Source organism: Quercus suber, unplaced genomic scaffold (assembly GCF_002906115.3).
Source record: "Quercus suber isolate HL8 unplaced genomic scaffold, Cork oak 2.0 scaffold_494, whole genome shotgun sequence".
Taxonomy (NCBI): Eukaryota; Viridiplantae; Streptophyta; class Magnoliopsida; order Fagales; family Fagaceae; genus Quercus; species Quercus suber.
In genome coordinates this window covers 122,643-137,186 of record NW_027069943.1, presented here as the reverse complement: position 1 = coordinate 137,186, position 14,544 = coordinate 122,643, and positions in this window count along the sequence as shown.

The window sequence follows — 14,544 nt, the reverse complement described above, 5'->3', positions numbered from 1 at the left end:
TCTCTCTCTCTCTCTCTCTCTCTCTCTCTCTCTCTCTCTCTCTCTCTCTCTCTCTCTCTCTCTCTCTCTCTCTCTCTCGGGCTACTTAATACATTTTGTGGTCTATTGTGATAAATTATTGTGTATTTTTAGGGTAATTCTACTGTACCTCCCCTTTTTTGGGGGATACAGTAGCTACTAGTAGGCAACATGTAATACCAGGTTACCAAAATATACATTTGATTGTACCATCCTTATATTATATATTATATAATACTTATATTACATGTGATGTACTTTTGTCACATTCAGTGGTTCCCTTATTTTTGCTCACATTCGATGGTACCATACTCACATTATGCGGTACCAACATCACATGTGACTGTACTTTTGTCACATTTGGTAGTTTTCTTATTTTTTTCTCACATTCGATAGTACCATTCTCACATTGTGCAATATCAACATTACAAGTGACTGTACTTTTGTCACATTCGGTGGCTCTCTTATTTTTTCTCACATTTGATGGTACCATCCTCACATTATATAGTACCAACATCACATGTGATTGTACTTTTGTCACATTCGGTGATTCTTTTATTTTTTCTCACATTTGATGGTACCATCCTCACATTGTGCAGTACTAACATCACATGTGACTGTACTTTTGTCACATTTGTGGTTCCCTTATTTTTTTCTCACATTTGATAGTACCATCTTCATATTGTGCAGTACCAACGTCACATGTGACTGTACTTTTGTCACATTCATTGGTTCCCTTATATTTTCTCACATTTGATGGTACCATCCTCACATTATGCAATATCAACGTCACATGTGACTGTATTTTGTCACATTTAGTAGTTCTCTTATTTTTTCTCACATTTGATGATACCATCCTCATATTGTGCAGCACCAAGTACAGTCACATGTGACTGTACTTTTGTCACGTTCGGTGGTTCCCTTATTTTTTCTCATATTTGACGGTATTATCTTCACATTATGCAGTACTAACGTCACATGTAACTGTACTTTTGTCACATTCGATGGTTCTCTTATTTTTTTCTCACATTTGATGGTACCATCGTCACATTGGGTAGTACTAATTTCATATGTAACAGTACTTTTGTCACATTCGTGGTTCGGATATTTTTTCTCACATTTGATAATACCATCCTTACATTGTGCAATACCAACATCACAAGCGGCTATAGTTTTGTCACATTCGGTGGTTCCTTTTTTTTTTTTTTTTCTCACATTTGATAATAAAATCCTTATATTGTGTAGTACCAACATCACATATGACTGTATTCCTTTTTTTTTCTCACATTGATGGTACCATCCTCACATTATGCAGTATCAACATCACATGTACTGTATTTTTGTCACATTCGGTGGTTCCCTTATTTTTTGTCAAATTCGGTGGTTCTTTATTTTTTTCTCACATTTGATGGTACTATCCTCACATTGTGCATTAGCCAATGATTCTTGTGCATTATCACCCCTAATACCTAGAGAATACCTAAAAATACCCTTAGAAACTTAAAAAATGCCGAAATATCATTAGTACCTAAAAAATAACCGAAATGACCCCGAAAAACTTAGAAAGGACCGAAATTCCCTTAAAAACCTAAAAAATGATCAAAGTTCCCCCAATTCCCTCTAAAATTACCAAAATACCCATAAAACTTGAAAATGACCAAAATACCCTTAAAACCCTCTAAAATTACCAGAATACCCTTGGAACCTAAAAAAATCATCAAAATACTCTTAAAGCCTAAAAAAAGACCAAATGACCCTAAATTTTTTTTTAAAATCTTGTCTACTTGCTTCTCACTTCTTCTTTTTTTTTTTTTTTTTTTTGATAGACTAGCTTCACTTTTTTTTCTTTGATTTGTTCTCTTTTGGGTTGAAGAATAATTTACTTTATAGATACAATGGAATAATCATAATTTGAAGAACAGTAAGGTATATGTTTTATCCGAAAAAAGTAAGACCCTTTAGTCTTAGATAATAGAAATTATAGATAAGTTCCAAATGGACATATCTTATAACAAAATTGAAACCAAGGCTAACTTAGAAGCTTTCCTAGGCATGTTTTGGAGCCAAAATTAGATTCTTCTTGCTGTAAGTATTGATGTTTAAATTATACAAAATTTTGCATATTTATGTATTTTTCTATTGTTATTCATAAATAATAGGTTGCTTTTGTTGCCCAAACCGTGTCATATTGATATTAATATAGTAAAGAGTTCAATAAATAATACTTAATTAATATTTAAATATTAAGGGTCTGTTTGGATATCGCTTATTGCTGAAAATTGAAAACTAAAAACACTGTAGCAAAATAATTTTTAAATGCGTGAATAGTTGGGACCCAATTTTAAAATTAAATTTGCATTTTTTCCAAATTACAGGTCCCATGAATAGTGCCCATGGACCCACTAAAAAAAACATAGTTGCTGGGAAATGCGCAAAACGCGCTTCCCAAACTCACACTAAAAATCTACACAAATTTATTGCTATAGGCCTTAAATGTTTTAATTCAACACGCACACGCACACGCACACGCACACAGAAGTAATCAAGCATAAATGCCTTGACTACTTGCTTCACTTTTTCTTTCTTTGTTTTGTTCACTTTTGTGTTGGAGAATATTTTTTTTATTGACATAATAAAAAAAAAATACAAAAACTATATTAACAAATTTGTATCTCAAAAAACCATAGAACGGTCTTTGAATTTTTTTTTTTAAAAAAAAGGTTGAATGAATAATATTTAAATATTAAAAATCCATTGTAATTTGAGAGAGAGAGAGAGAGAGAGAGAGAGAGAGAGAGAGAGAGAGAAAAGTAAGTAAGAATAGGTGCATTGTCTACTTGTTTCTTTTTATTTATTTGTTTATAGACATTCTTCTCTTTTTCTTTCTTTGTTTTATTTTTTTTTTATCTCTTTTGTGAAAGAATTTATTTTTTTTTATTGACACAACGGAATAATCATAATTTTATGAACTAGCAAGGAATATGTTTTAACCTAAAATGTAAGATCATTTAGTTCTTTAGATAGTAGATGTTATAGACGAGTTCCATATGAACTTATCTTTAACAAAATTAAAACCAAAGCTAACTTAGAAGCTTTCTTTGGTGTGTTTTTAAATAAACATTGGATTCTTCTTACTTTTAGTATTGATCGTTAGTTTTGTGAATTTGTTCATAATTATGTGTTTTTCTATTATAATTCATAAGTTGTAGATTGCCTTGCTTGAGGAAAATTTGTCATATTGATATTAAATGTAATAAAAATTTAATAATATAATACTTACTTAATAATAAGATATTAAAAATGTAGTAAAATTTATCACCCTAGGTCTCAAAAAGTCAAATGTTTTAAATTGAGAGAGAGAGAGAGAGAGAGAGAGAGAGAGGAATTAGAAGAAAGAGAAAGAAAAGTAAGCAAGCATAAATGCCTTTATTACTTGCTTCTCTTTTTCTTTTCTTTTTTCTTTTTTTTGTTCTCTTTTGTGTTGAAGAATATTTTTCTTTATTGACATAATCAAAAAGCTAAATATGGAAACTATATTTGCAATTTTACGTCTCAAAAAACCATTGAACAAAATTAAAAACAAAAGGTTGAATAAATAATACTTAAATATTAAAAATCCACTATAATTTATCACCTTTGGCCATAAAATTTATTAAGAAGAGATTGGGAGGGAAAGAGAGAAGTAAGCTAGAGTAAATGCCATGTCTTATATATTCTCTTTTAAAAAAGAAAGACCCTTTGGTCTTATAGATATTATAAGTTATAGATGAGTTCCACATTAACATTTCCTTTAAAAAAAAAAAATGAAACCAGGACTAACTTTTTTTTAAGAAGAAAAATTAAGGCTAACTTAGAAGCTTTCATAGTGTGTTTTGAAGCAAAAATTGGCTTCTTCTTTACGCTAACTGTTGCTAGTAAGTTTCGCAAATATCTTCATATGTACGTGTATTTCTACTGGTCTTCATAAATTGTATGTTAATTTACTTCATAAATTTTGTTGTATTGATATTAACATAGTAAAAAGTTGAATAAATAAAATTTACTTACTATTTAAATATTAAAAATATACTAAAATTTGTTGCCATAGGCCTCAAATTGTTTTAAGTTAGCAGAGAGAGAGAGAGAACAAGCATAAATGTCTTGGCTACATGCTTCTCTTTTTCTTTCTTTGTTTTGTTCTCTTTTGTGATTGAGAATATTTTTCTTTACTGGCATAATAAAAAAACTAATTCAAAACTATATTAGCAATTTTACATCTTAAAAAACCATAGGACGGTCTTTGAAAAATTTTTTTTTTTAAAATGTTGAGTAAATAATATTTAAATATTAAAAATCCAATATAATGTATGACGTTTGGCCACACAATTAGCAATTTTGCATCTCAAAAAACCATAGGATGGTCTTTGAAAAACAATTTAAAAAAATGTTGAATAAATAATATTTAAATATTAAAAATCCACTATAATTTATGACGTTTGGTCACACACTTTATTAAGGGGAGAGAGAGAGAGAGAGAGAGAGAGAGAATAAATGCCTTGTCTACTTGCATTTTCTTTTATTTGATAGACTTGCTTCTCTTTTTCTTCTTTATTTTGTTCCCTTTTGTGTTGGTGAATATTTTTCTTTATTACACAATGAAATAATCATAATTTCATGAAACACTAAGGAATATGTTTTATCTTGAAAAGTAAGACACTTTAGTCCTTAAATAGCATAAGTTATTGACGAGTTCCATTTGAACTTAGTTTTAACAAAATTGAAGCCAATGCTAATCTTGAAGCTTTTTAGGTGTGTGTTGATGCCAAGATTGGATTTTTTTTGCTGTAAATATAGATGGTTAGTTTGCAAAATTGATCGTATGTATGTGTTTTCCTATTGTTATTTATAAAGAGTATGTTGATTTTGCTTGCTAAAATATTTCACATTGATATTAATGTAGTAAAAAGTTGAATAAATATTATTTAAATATTAAAAATTCAATAAAATTTATCGTCAGAAAATGTTTTAAGTTAGCAGAGAGAGAGAAAGAGAGAGCGTAGTAAACAAGCATAAATACTTTGTCTACTTGCTTCCCTCCTCTCCTTCTTCTTTTTTGATATACTTTCTTTTCTTTTTCTTTCTTTGGTTTGTTCTCTTTTGTGTTGAGGAAATTTTTCTTTATTTACACAATGGCATAACCATAATTTGATGAATAGTGAGGGACATGTTTTATCCTAAAAAACACCCTTTATTCCTATATATAGTAGAAGTTATTGATTGGTTCCACATGAACTTAAATTTAACTAAATTGAAATCAAGTTTAACATAGAAGCTTTCTTGGGTGTGTTTTGAAGTCAAGATTGGATTCTTTTTACTGTAAGTATTGACGGTTGGTTCTACAAATTTGTCCATATGTATGTGCTTTTCTATTGTTATTTATAAATAGAAGGTTATTTTGCTTGCCTAAAATTTGTCATATAAGTATTAATGTAGTAAAATTTTTGGCATATTTAGTTGTTAATTTGTAATTGAACTATCATTATATATATATATATATATTATTGTGAAATGGGTTTGGTTCTTGTTGCATTTGATGTAGTTTTTATTAAATGTCTACCATTCTATTAATTTTAATAAAATACTACTTCTTGAATCTATGCTTTTATTAAACATCTATCATAGGCTAATCATTTGCAAAATTTCACAACAATTGGTTATTAATTTTGTTTAATCTATAAGGTTATTCATTAAGTATATTTAAGAATGCAAAAAATTATAAGAGCTCTTTCAAGATTAGTGAGTTTTAATCACCTTGATATTTGGAAAGAATGATATATCACCTTACTATTTGTTAAGTGTAGACATCCCATTTCATTCCAACCTATACATGATATCCCCAGTCCAATGACGAAAAATAATGTTTGCTACCAAAATTATCAAAACCATGTGTAAAACCCAATGAGTAAATAAATCCAAAAATAGCCCGTAGAATTAAGCCCCAAACCAAGTGTGACCCAAGAACCAAGCCCAAAATCCCATTTCTAGCTTGATCCACCCAAGACTTACAAAAGGCATACGTCAAGTATATGATTTGTAAACACCCAATCTGTGGCGTATGCACCTTCTGGACATAAGACTCAAATCACTCCATTTCCATTTTGGTGAGATTATAGGGCAATCAACTTGATCAACTGGCTGTCCAAACATCCCACCTAATCTAGAACACTTATTCCCTTATAAATACCCCAATTTTCATAATCCAAAGGGTTAGAGATTTTTGCCTACCGAAAATCTGTCAAAATACCACTAGAAATACAAGTTTTTTAGTTGTAGATTAGAATGGCAAAAGTAGTGAATTTTAGATTGATCTTCAACATTCATTTTGTTAGATTTTAATCTCTCACTCACTAGAATTCCAATTTCTAGCTTGTGTCATACCAAAAGTCATAGTTCTTCCATTTAGGTATTACCCAAAACACCCTAGTCGAGTCGTTTTAAGTCGTTGATCCACACACACAATTGTGGTAGTCGAATTCAGCCAAGATGTCGATCATCATCACCACTTAAAAGCTATGAAGTGGAGATATGGATCTTTTCCATGATCCATATTCCTTCCCTTGATTTATGTTTATTTCATGCATTTATGTTGTTTTTAATTCTTTAATATGATGTTTGAGTATAATAACATGTTTTGTGATTTCTATTTGCTTCATTTCCTTTGTTTTCTCTAATTCTGCTCTGAACCTGGAATCTGCCTGAGAATGTGTATGCATGAAATGATCGGCGTACACATCCTCATCCCTGCATGCATAGGTTTTAGGTGGCTAGGGTTCTTGTTTTGGTCCGTTTGCTAGAAAAATGTTTGAAACCTTGGTGCGTACGCCTGTAGAAGGATGCATACACATCTTTCTTACGATGTATGCCAACTTGCGTAGAATGCAAATTTCCTTCTTTTTTTTGCTTTATTTGCTTTTAATGCCATGTTTGATTTTCTTTCCTTATTGATTTTGTATGCTTTTGATTGTAGATAAGCGTTTGGTAAAAATGTGAAAATATGTGTTTTCTATTATTAAAGCTACATTAAGTGTTTGGATAAGCTGTTTTAAAAATAGCTGTTTTGGGTGTAAATTCCAGAAAAGATCTTAACTATTTTGTTAGGTTATCTTGTCATTCTTCCTGTAATCAATGTTTTTTATATATTGAAAATATGTAATTAAGCTTAACAATTAAATTAATAATAACAACAATAATGATGTTGTCATTGTTGAAATTCATGGAGAGAAGTTTGTTGGGTTAAGATAGCTTGACCCTGGTTAATTAATTCAATTACCCAAGTTGATTAATTAAGTTCAATTGCATGCAAATCATGAAGGCACCAACAAATCACCAAAAATACTAAGTGCAGTGGAAATAAATTAGATACAGTGATTTGTTGACAAATGGGGAAAATCTAGCAAGGCAAAAACTCCACCGAGTGATTTTAAGGTCACTACTCCCAAGAATCCACTAATCAACAATTAAGCGATTACAAATATAAGGAATCTAACCAACTACCCTGGCCTATCTCGAAATACCAACCTACAGTTGAACTTTCACTCCAATACCCAATTGGACCTGATCTTGTAGTAGTCTTCTTTCCCTTTGATGCACAAACCTCCAATTTGTGACTAACCCTTTGCTCAGATCCTAGTACGTGACTAACTCCAGCAACTTGAACAAATGTTGTTGGTTGAAAAGTTCATCACTTCATCAACAATGAAGATCTAGAAGCACTTGGTTACAAAACCCTATTGTGTACAAACGCAGTAACTTCACATAGAGAAAATAAGTCTTTTGCTCTTTATATCCGTATATGACGGCTCTTAAAAATAAGTCTTATATATGTCTAAGGTTGTGAGAAAAGAAATCCTAAACAAATACACAAGCCTAGGGCGAATTTCAGATTTGGGAATACTGAAATCATAATTTTTGATAGATTGAGCTGTTGTCGAGCTATCTATCGAGCTTCACATTAAGTCTCGATAGTAGGCTTCTGTCAAGCTATCTGTTGAAACTTAATGAACAGCTTTTCTTCACTTGTTTCTTGAACCAATCTTTATGTCTTTAATATTTGACTTGAACAACATGTTTCTTAAAGTACTAAACCCATCTTCGATCTACCCAATTACAAATAAAGTGCATTTTGTCAAAGGATTAGCCAATTACTATAAAATATGACCCTAACAATCTCCCCCTTGGGCAATCTATGACAAAACCACAAGCAAAAATTATGAGAGAAGTCTAACACAACTATCCGATAACTTACAAAATACATAAGTCTAACCCTGCAACAAACTTTTGAAAAACTTTGCAAAAAGAGAGATCGTGGCATAGCAAACTTGCAACTTGTCTTAACTGAAACACTTAAACAAGATTCATCAAGGCATGAAGTGTGAAACATAGACAAGTTGTATACAAGAAACATGTGCATAAAGAGAGAAAAGAACCAACACATGTGAGACAAAGGTGAAGAAAAGAACATACATCATCATATATCAAAAGAATACAATGTATGTAAAAAGTGGTCACAAGACCATGGTAGATGAAGTGAGAAACAATACAACAAAACCTCACTACATCCCTCAAAGCACTCTTTCCCCCTAACTAGTCTATCCCTATGCTAGCGCTCCCCCTAACAAAAAGACTACTCTCATATACAAAACTACTTTTTGTCACGAGTGACAAAGGGTGAATCACTGAGAAGCAGTCATCTCATCATCAGTCTCGGAGCAATAAGTGTCATCACCATCATCATCTCCATCATCCGAAGAAGACTCAGTTGGCTCGGGTGAGGGAAAGGGAGCAAAACCACCAAGGTGAGACTGGTGGCAAGCGATGCGACCAATCTTGGTGTTCATTTGACACATCTCATTAGAAAGATGGTTAAGACAACTACCAAAATCAGCAAGCATGTGCTAAAGCTGCTCCATGATGTTAGCAAGAGAGACATCTACCCTAGAGGATGCAAGTGATAGTTGAAGCAAAGATGAGCTTATCACGTGTAGCAGTGTCCTAATAGCAATCTAGAATAGATACTATCATGTGTGATGGAAAGTCTATAGAGAGACCTTTTATAAGAGATAGAAGAAAACAAGCACAAGGCTCAGTGATAGTGTTATTGTGTGACCAGGGAGTGAGTACAAAGGTCATCACCATATTAAGGATCCATGGACCCTTAGCAAATTCGGTTGTGGAGAAATTTAGGGTACCTCCCCACAACGTGGCCTTCTCAAAGAAGAGTGAGGCCAATTTGTCTCTAGAGATGGAAGAGAAATGACAATGATTAAGGTAATCCGGACGATCCATCCTAAGGACATGTAGTACCTTGGAAATGAGTTTCGGGGTGACAACGATAAGTGTACCTCGGAATACCATAGTAAACCTATGTACAGAGGTATTGATGGCATGCATGTTGGAGTAGAACTCTTGTATGAACACGTCGGGACACCTCAAGGGTTTCTCACAAAGAGAAGCCCATCCCTGAGAGCTAAATGCACCAGGTAAAGGAATGTCTAGGAAGTTAGACCGAATGACCTGGCATTCTGAATGAATCGCCCGATTAGAGAAGTTCTCAAAGAAGTCATCTTGTGCTTTCTCATCACGGAACCGAATAGAATCAAAGGGAAAGAAGAAGAAAAAGAAGAAGAAGAAGAACCACGACAACTCGGATTTTTAGATGGAACAAATTTTTTAGGTGCCATGATAAAGAGACTAAACAAGAGAGAGAGAGAGAGAGATATAGAGAAGAAAGACACAGAGTCACAATAGACGGTAAGGCACAAGAAAGAAGAAAAAGAAATGTGCAATGCATGAACATGTTACGTGCTAAAGAAAATTGCATTATGGGTAGAAACCCAATCCAACCTAACATCACTCACAAGATATAAGTAGTCACACAATCCTAGAATGCATGAAATATTGTTATAATGAACATAGAATGCAATGCATGATCATGCGAGATCAAATTAACAAAACCTATCCCAAATTTTTTGACAAAAACACAAAAACCCCAAACTTCCTAAAAGAACTTGAAAACCTAGGTCTAAATGCATGAAATGCATAAAGAAAGAGAAAAATGAGAGATCAAGAACACTTACCAAGTGAAGGAAGCTTGGATTAAGCCGAAAATGAAGAGGGAGGAAGGATTTTGGGGAGAAAAGAGAGAGATCAAGATATTTGAAATGGTTCAAAACCGGGTCGAACCTTAGAAGTATTTATAGAAAACGCAGCTTGATAGATCGAGAAGGTATCGAGTTTCTATTGAAAACAAAAACTCGATAGATCGAGAGGTATCAAAGAGGTGTCAATGATTAAAAATCTCAATAAATCGAAGAAGGTATTAAGAATCCATTGAGCAGACAAAGACTCCAAAGAATTTGGCTCGATGGATCGAGTATCTGTCAAGAGGTATCAAGAAGAAGCCCAGGAATCTCGATAGAAGGGGCATGTATCGAGAGGTATCGAGCAGCTATCGAGGAGGTGTTGAGCTGCTATCAAGATGCTTGAAAAGAGGTTTTCAAGGAGGAGAAGTAACACAAGAGGAATATAAACAAAGTCCACAAAAAAATAAGCAATCAAAGAGCAAATTAAACATAAAAACACAACCTCAACTCTAGATGCAAAGCATTCCTAGATAAAAACACACTAAAAAAGTCTAACCAAATTTTATTTCAAGTTTAGACAGTTTAGAGAGCATATACTATCACATGTATTCCTTGTGATAGCCAAATCACATTGTACCTGCACAATAGTATCAATATTAGCAAAGAGTATGTATGTTGTGTGTGAAACTTTTGCAAGAGAGCATAACTACATTATTATATATGAAAAGTAATGATATAGGAGGATCAAATATATTCACACACAATCATAACTATTTGATGGGGACAATCACCTTCTAGGTACATCATATAACTCCCACATCTCCTAGAAACTTGCTTGCAACCATTTTAAAATCATTTTGATTCTTTTTGCTTTTCATGTTCTTTGCGTGTTTTTCTTTTAAGCATATCATGCATGGGCATATAAGAAAGAAAAGAAGATATCCAATTATGTAAGCTTGAACATCTTGATTTTGTTGTGAAAATGCAACACCTTACCGAGCACGGCTTTTATGAATTGCACATAGATGCTTTATGATTGACGAGTTTTAGTGGAGAGATGATTATTTATGCATTTCTCTTAGAATTTTCTAGTCTTTCCCATCAAAAAGAGTGATTTAAAATATGAAAGATAAGAGATCAACCAAATCATACAAATCACATAAAAAAGCCACAAAGCTCACATTGCATAGTCGTGCATAAATATGCTCATCTAGACTACAAGTGATACAAAGTTAAGAAACTTTGTTTCAAAGGCCATCCAAGGTACACAAGTACCAATATACACAAACACACACTGTTTTTGTTTTTTATTTTCCCCATAATTTTTCTCTTCTTCTTTTTTTTTTTATTTTATTTTTATTTTATTTTTTATTTTATTAAAAAAACTTTAAAAGATGCAAACTTCTGGAAGTTTAGCATTTCATCCAACTTGGAACTTGAAGTTCTTTCCAGTTGTGTTCTAATCTGAAATAGTTCAACATCCATTCTCTTGGTCTTTTTAACAAAAGATTGTTCTTAAATCTCAATGCTCCAATGGTTTGATTAGCTTCATCAACCTTGGTGGAGAGTTCCTCACATTCCAACTCCACTTCACTGAGCTTTCTCGTGGCCAGCTTGTATATCTTCTCATGTTTTTCATAGACCTTGTACAACTTGGTGTAGGCAGTGTGGATGCCATCCCAATCATCCATCTTCTCAAACTTTGATTCCATCAACTTTTCTTCGTCATCAATTACATCTACTACTTCCTCAGTAGACTCAATAGTGGCTGTGAAAGCACTCAGTATCTCATCTTGGTCACTTTCATCAAAATTTGCTTCTGGTTCTGTATCACTCAAGGTGGAAGCTAGGGCTTTGCTTTTGCCAATGAATTTGAGATATGTGGGACACTCCTGCTTCATGTGTCCAAATCCTTGACACTCATAGCATTTTGGTCCAGCAGGAACACTATTTCCTTGACCAGCATCATTAAATTCTCTCTTGCCTTTGTCTTGGGACTTGAATTGAGAGAATGCAAACTGTTTGTGATCCTTTTCACCTGCTTTGACATTCACATTTTTCATAAACTTTTTCAATTGTTTGGTGATGTAAGATTTTAACTTGATATCCTCATCATCAAACGACTAATCATTATCATCATTCTTAGTCTTCAAGGCCATGTTTTTGCCTCTGCCACCCTTGCCAACCCTTGCTAACCCTAGTTTATAGGTTTGCAAGTTTCTTATTAGCTCTGTCAAAGGAATAGAGTCAAGATCCTTTGATTATTCGATGGTAGTGATCTTAGCATGGAATCTCTCTGGAAGAGATCTGAGGATCTTCCTAAGAATTTTGGGCTCTGGAATCTATTCTTCAAGATTAAAGACTGAATTTACTATGTCCTTGAACTTGGCATAGAATTCATCGAATGACTTGTCCTCATCCATCCTTATTTCCTCAAAATTGGTGAGCCTTTGGAGTTTTGAATTTTTAACAGCTTTTTTGCCCTTGTAGGTATTCTAAAGAATAGTCCAAGCTTCCTTGGCATTGTCAGTGGAAGAGATTTTCTTGAATTCTTCATTAGTCACAGCACTAAACAGAGCATTCAGTGCTCTACTATTAAAGTTTGCAACATTGATCTTGGCATCATCCCACGTTGTAGGTGGCTCTTCAGGTTTCTTCCAACCTACTTTAACTGTAAGCCATACTTTCTCATTTAAAGACTGCAAGAAAGCTTTCATGCTTACTTTCTAGTATGAATAGTTAGTACCATCAAATAGAGGAAGAATAATCAGGGATTGTCCATGATCCATAACAGCAGGGGTCAATGGATCACATAGCAAAGATTAAAATCTAATCAAAGTGTGCCTGCTCTGATACCACTTGTTGGGTTAAGATAGTTTGACCCCAGTTAATTAATTCAATTACCCAGGTTGATTAATTAAGTTCAATTGCATTCAAATCGTGAATGCACCAACAGATCACCAAAAATACTAAGTGCAATGGAAAATAAATTAGACCTAGTAATTTGTTAACAAATCTCACAAGACAAAACCCCACCGGGTGATTTTAAGGTTATCACTTCTAAGAATCCACTAATCAACAATCAAGCAATTACAAGTATAAGGAATCTTACCAAAAACTCTGGCCTATCCCGAAATACCAACCTACAGTTGATCCTCTGCTCCAGTATCCAATTGGACTTGATCTTGCAGTAGCCTTCTTTCCCTTATATGCACAAATCTCCAATTTGTGACTAACCCTTTACACAACCTAGTATGTGACTAACTCTAGCAACTTGAATAGATGTTGTTGGCTGTAAAGCTCTTCACTTCATCAACAATAAAGATCTGGAAGCACTTAATTACAAAATTCTATGCCATACAAACACAGTAGCTTCACACAAAGAAAATTAGTCTCTTGGTCTTTGTATCTGTATATGACGACTCTTAAAAATAAGCCTTATATATGTCTAGGGTTATGAGAAATGAAAACCTAAACAAATATACAAGCCTGGGCCAAATTTCAAATTTGAAAATACTGAAATTGTAATTCTCGATAGATCGAGCTATCTATCAAACTTCACATTAAGTCTCGATNCCTACAGTTGATCCTCTGCTCCAGTACCCAATTGGACTTGATCTTGCAGTAGCCTTCTTTCCCTTATATGCACAAATCTCCAATTTGTGACTAACCCTTTACACAACCTAGTATGTGACTAACTCTAGCAACTTGAATAGATGTTGTTGGCTGTAAAGCTCTTCACTTCATCAACAATAAAGATCTGGAAGCACTTGATTACAAAATTCTATGCCATACAAACACAGTAGCTTCACACAAAGAAAATTAGTCTCTTGGTCTTTGTATCTGTATATGACGACTCTTAAAAATAAGCCTTATATATGTCTAGGGTTATGAGAAATGAAACCCTAAACAAATATACAAGCCTGGGCCAAATTTCAAATTTGAAAATACTGAAATTGTAATTCTCGATAGATCGAGCTATCTAACTTCACATTAAGTCTCGATAGCAGGCTTATGTCGAGCTATCTGTTAAGACTTAATGAACAGTTTTTTTTTTTTTTCACTTGTTTCTTGGACAAATCTTCATGTATTTAATACTTGACTTGAACAACATGTTTCTTGGAGTACTAAACCCATCTTAGATCTACCAAATTACAAGTAAGTGCATTTTGTCAAAGGATTAGCCAATTAAAATAAAATATGAGCCTAACAAAGTTTATCAAATTTAAAATATTTATAATAAAAAAAATAAAAAATAAAAACTTATCAAGAGAAAGATATTAAAATAATTAGGAAAATAATTATATTATAATGTTCTTTGCCAACAATATCAATACTGACAATCCATTATAATAAATAAATAAATAAGTTCTTATCCAAAACATTAAAAACCAAAATAGAAATA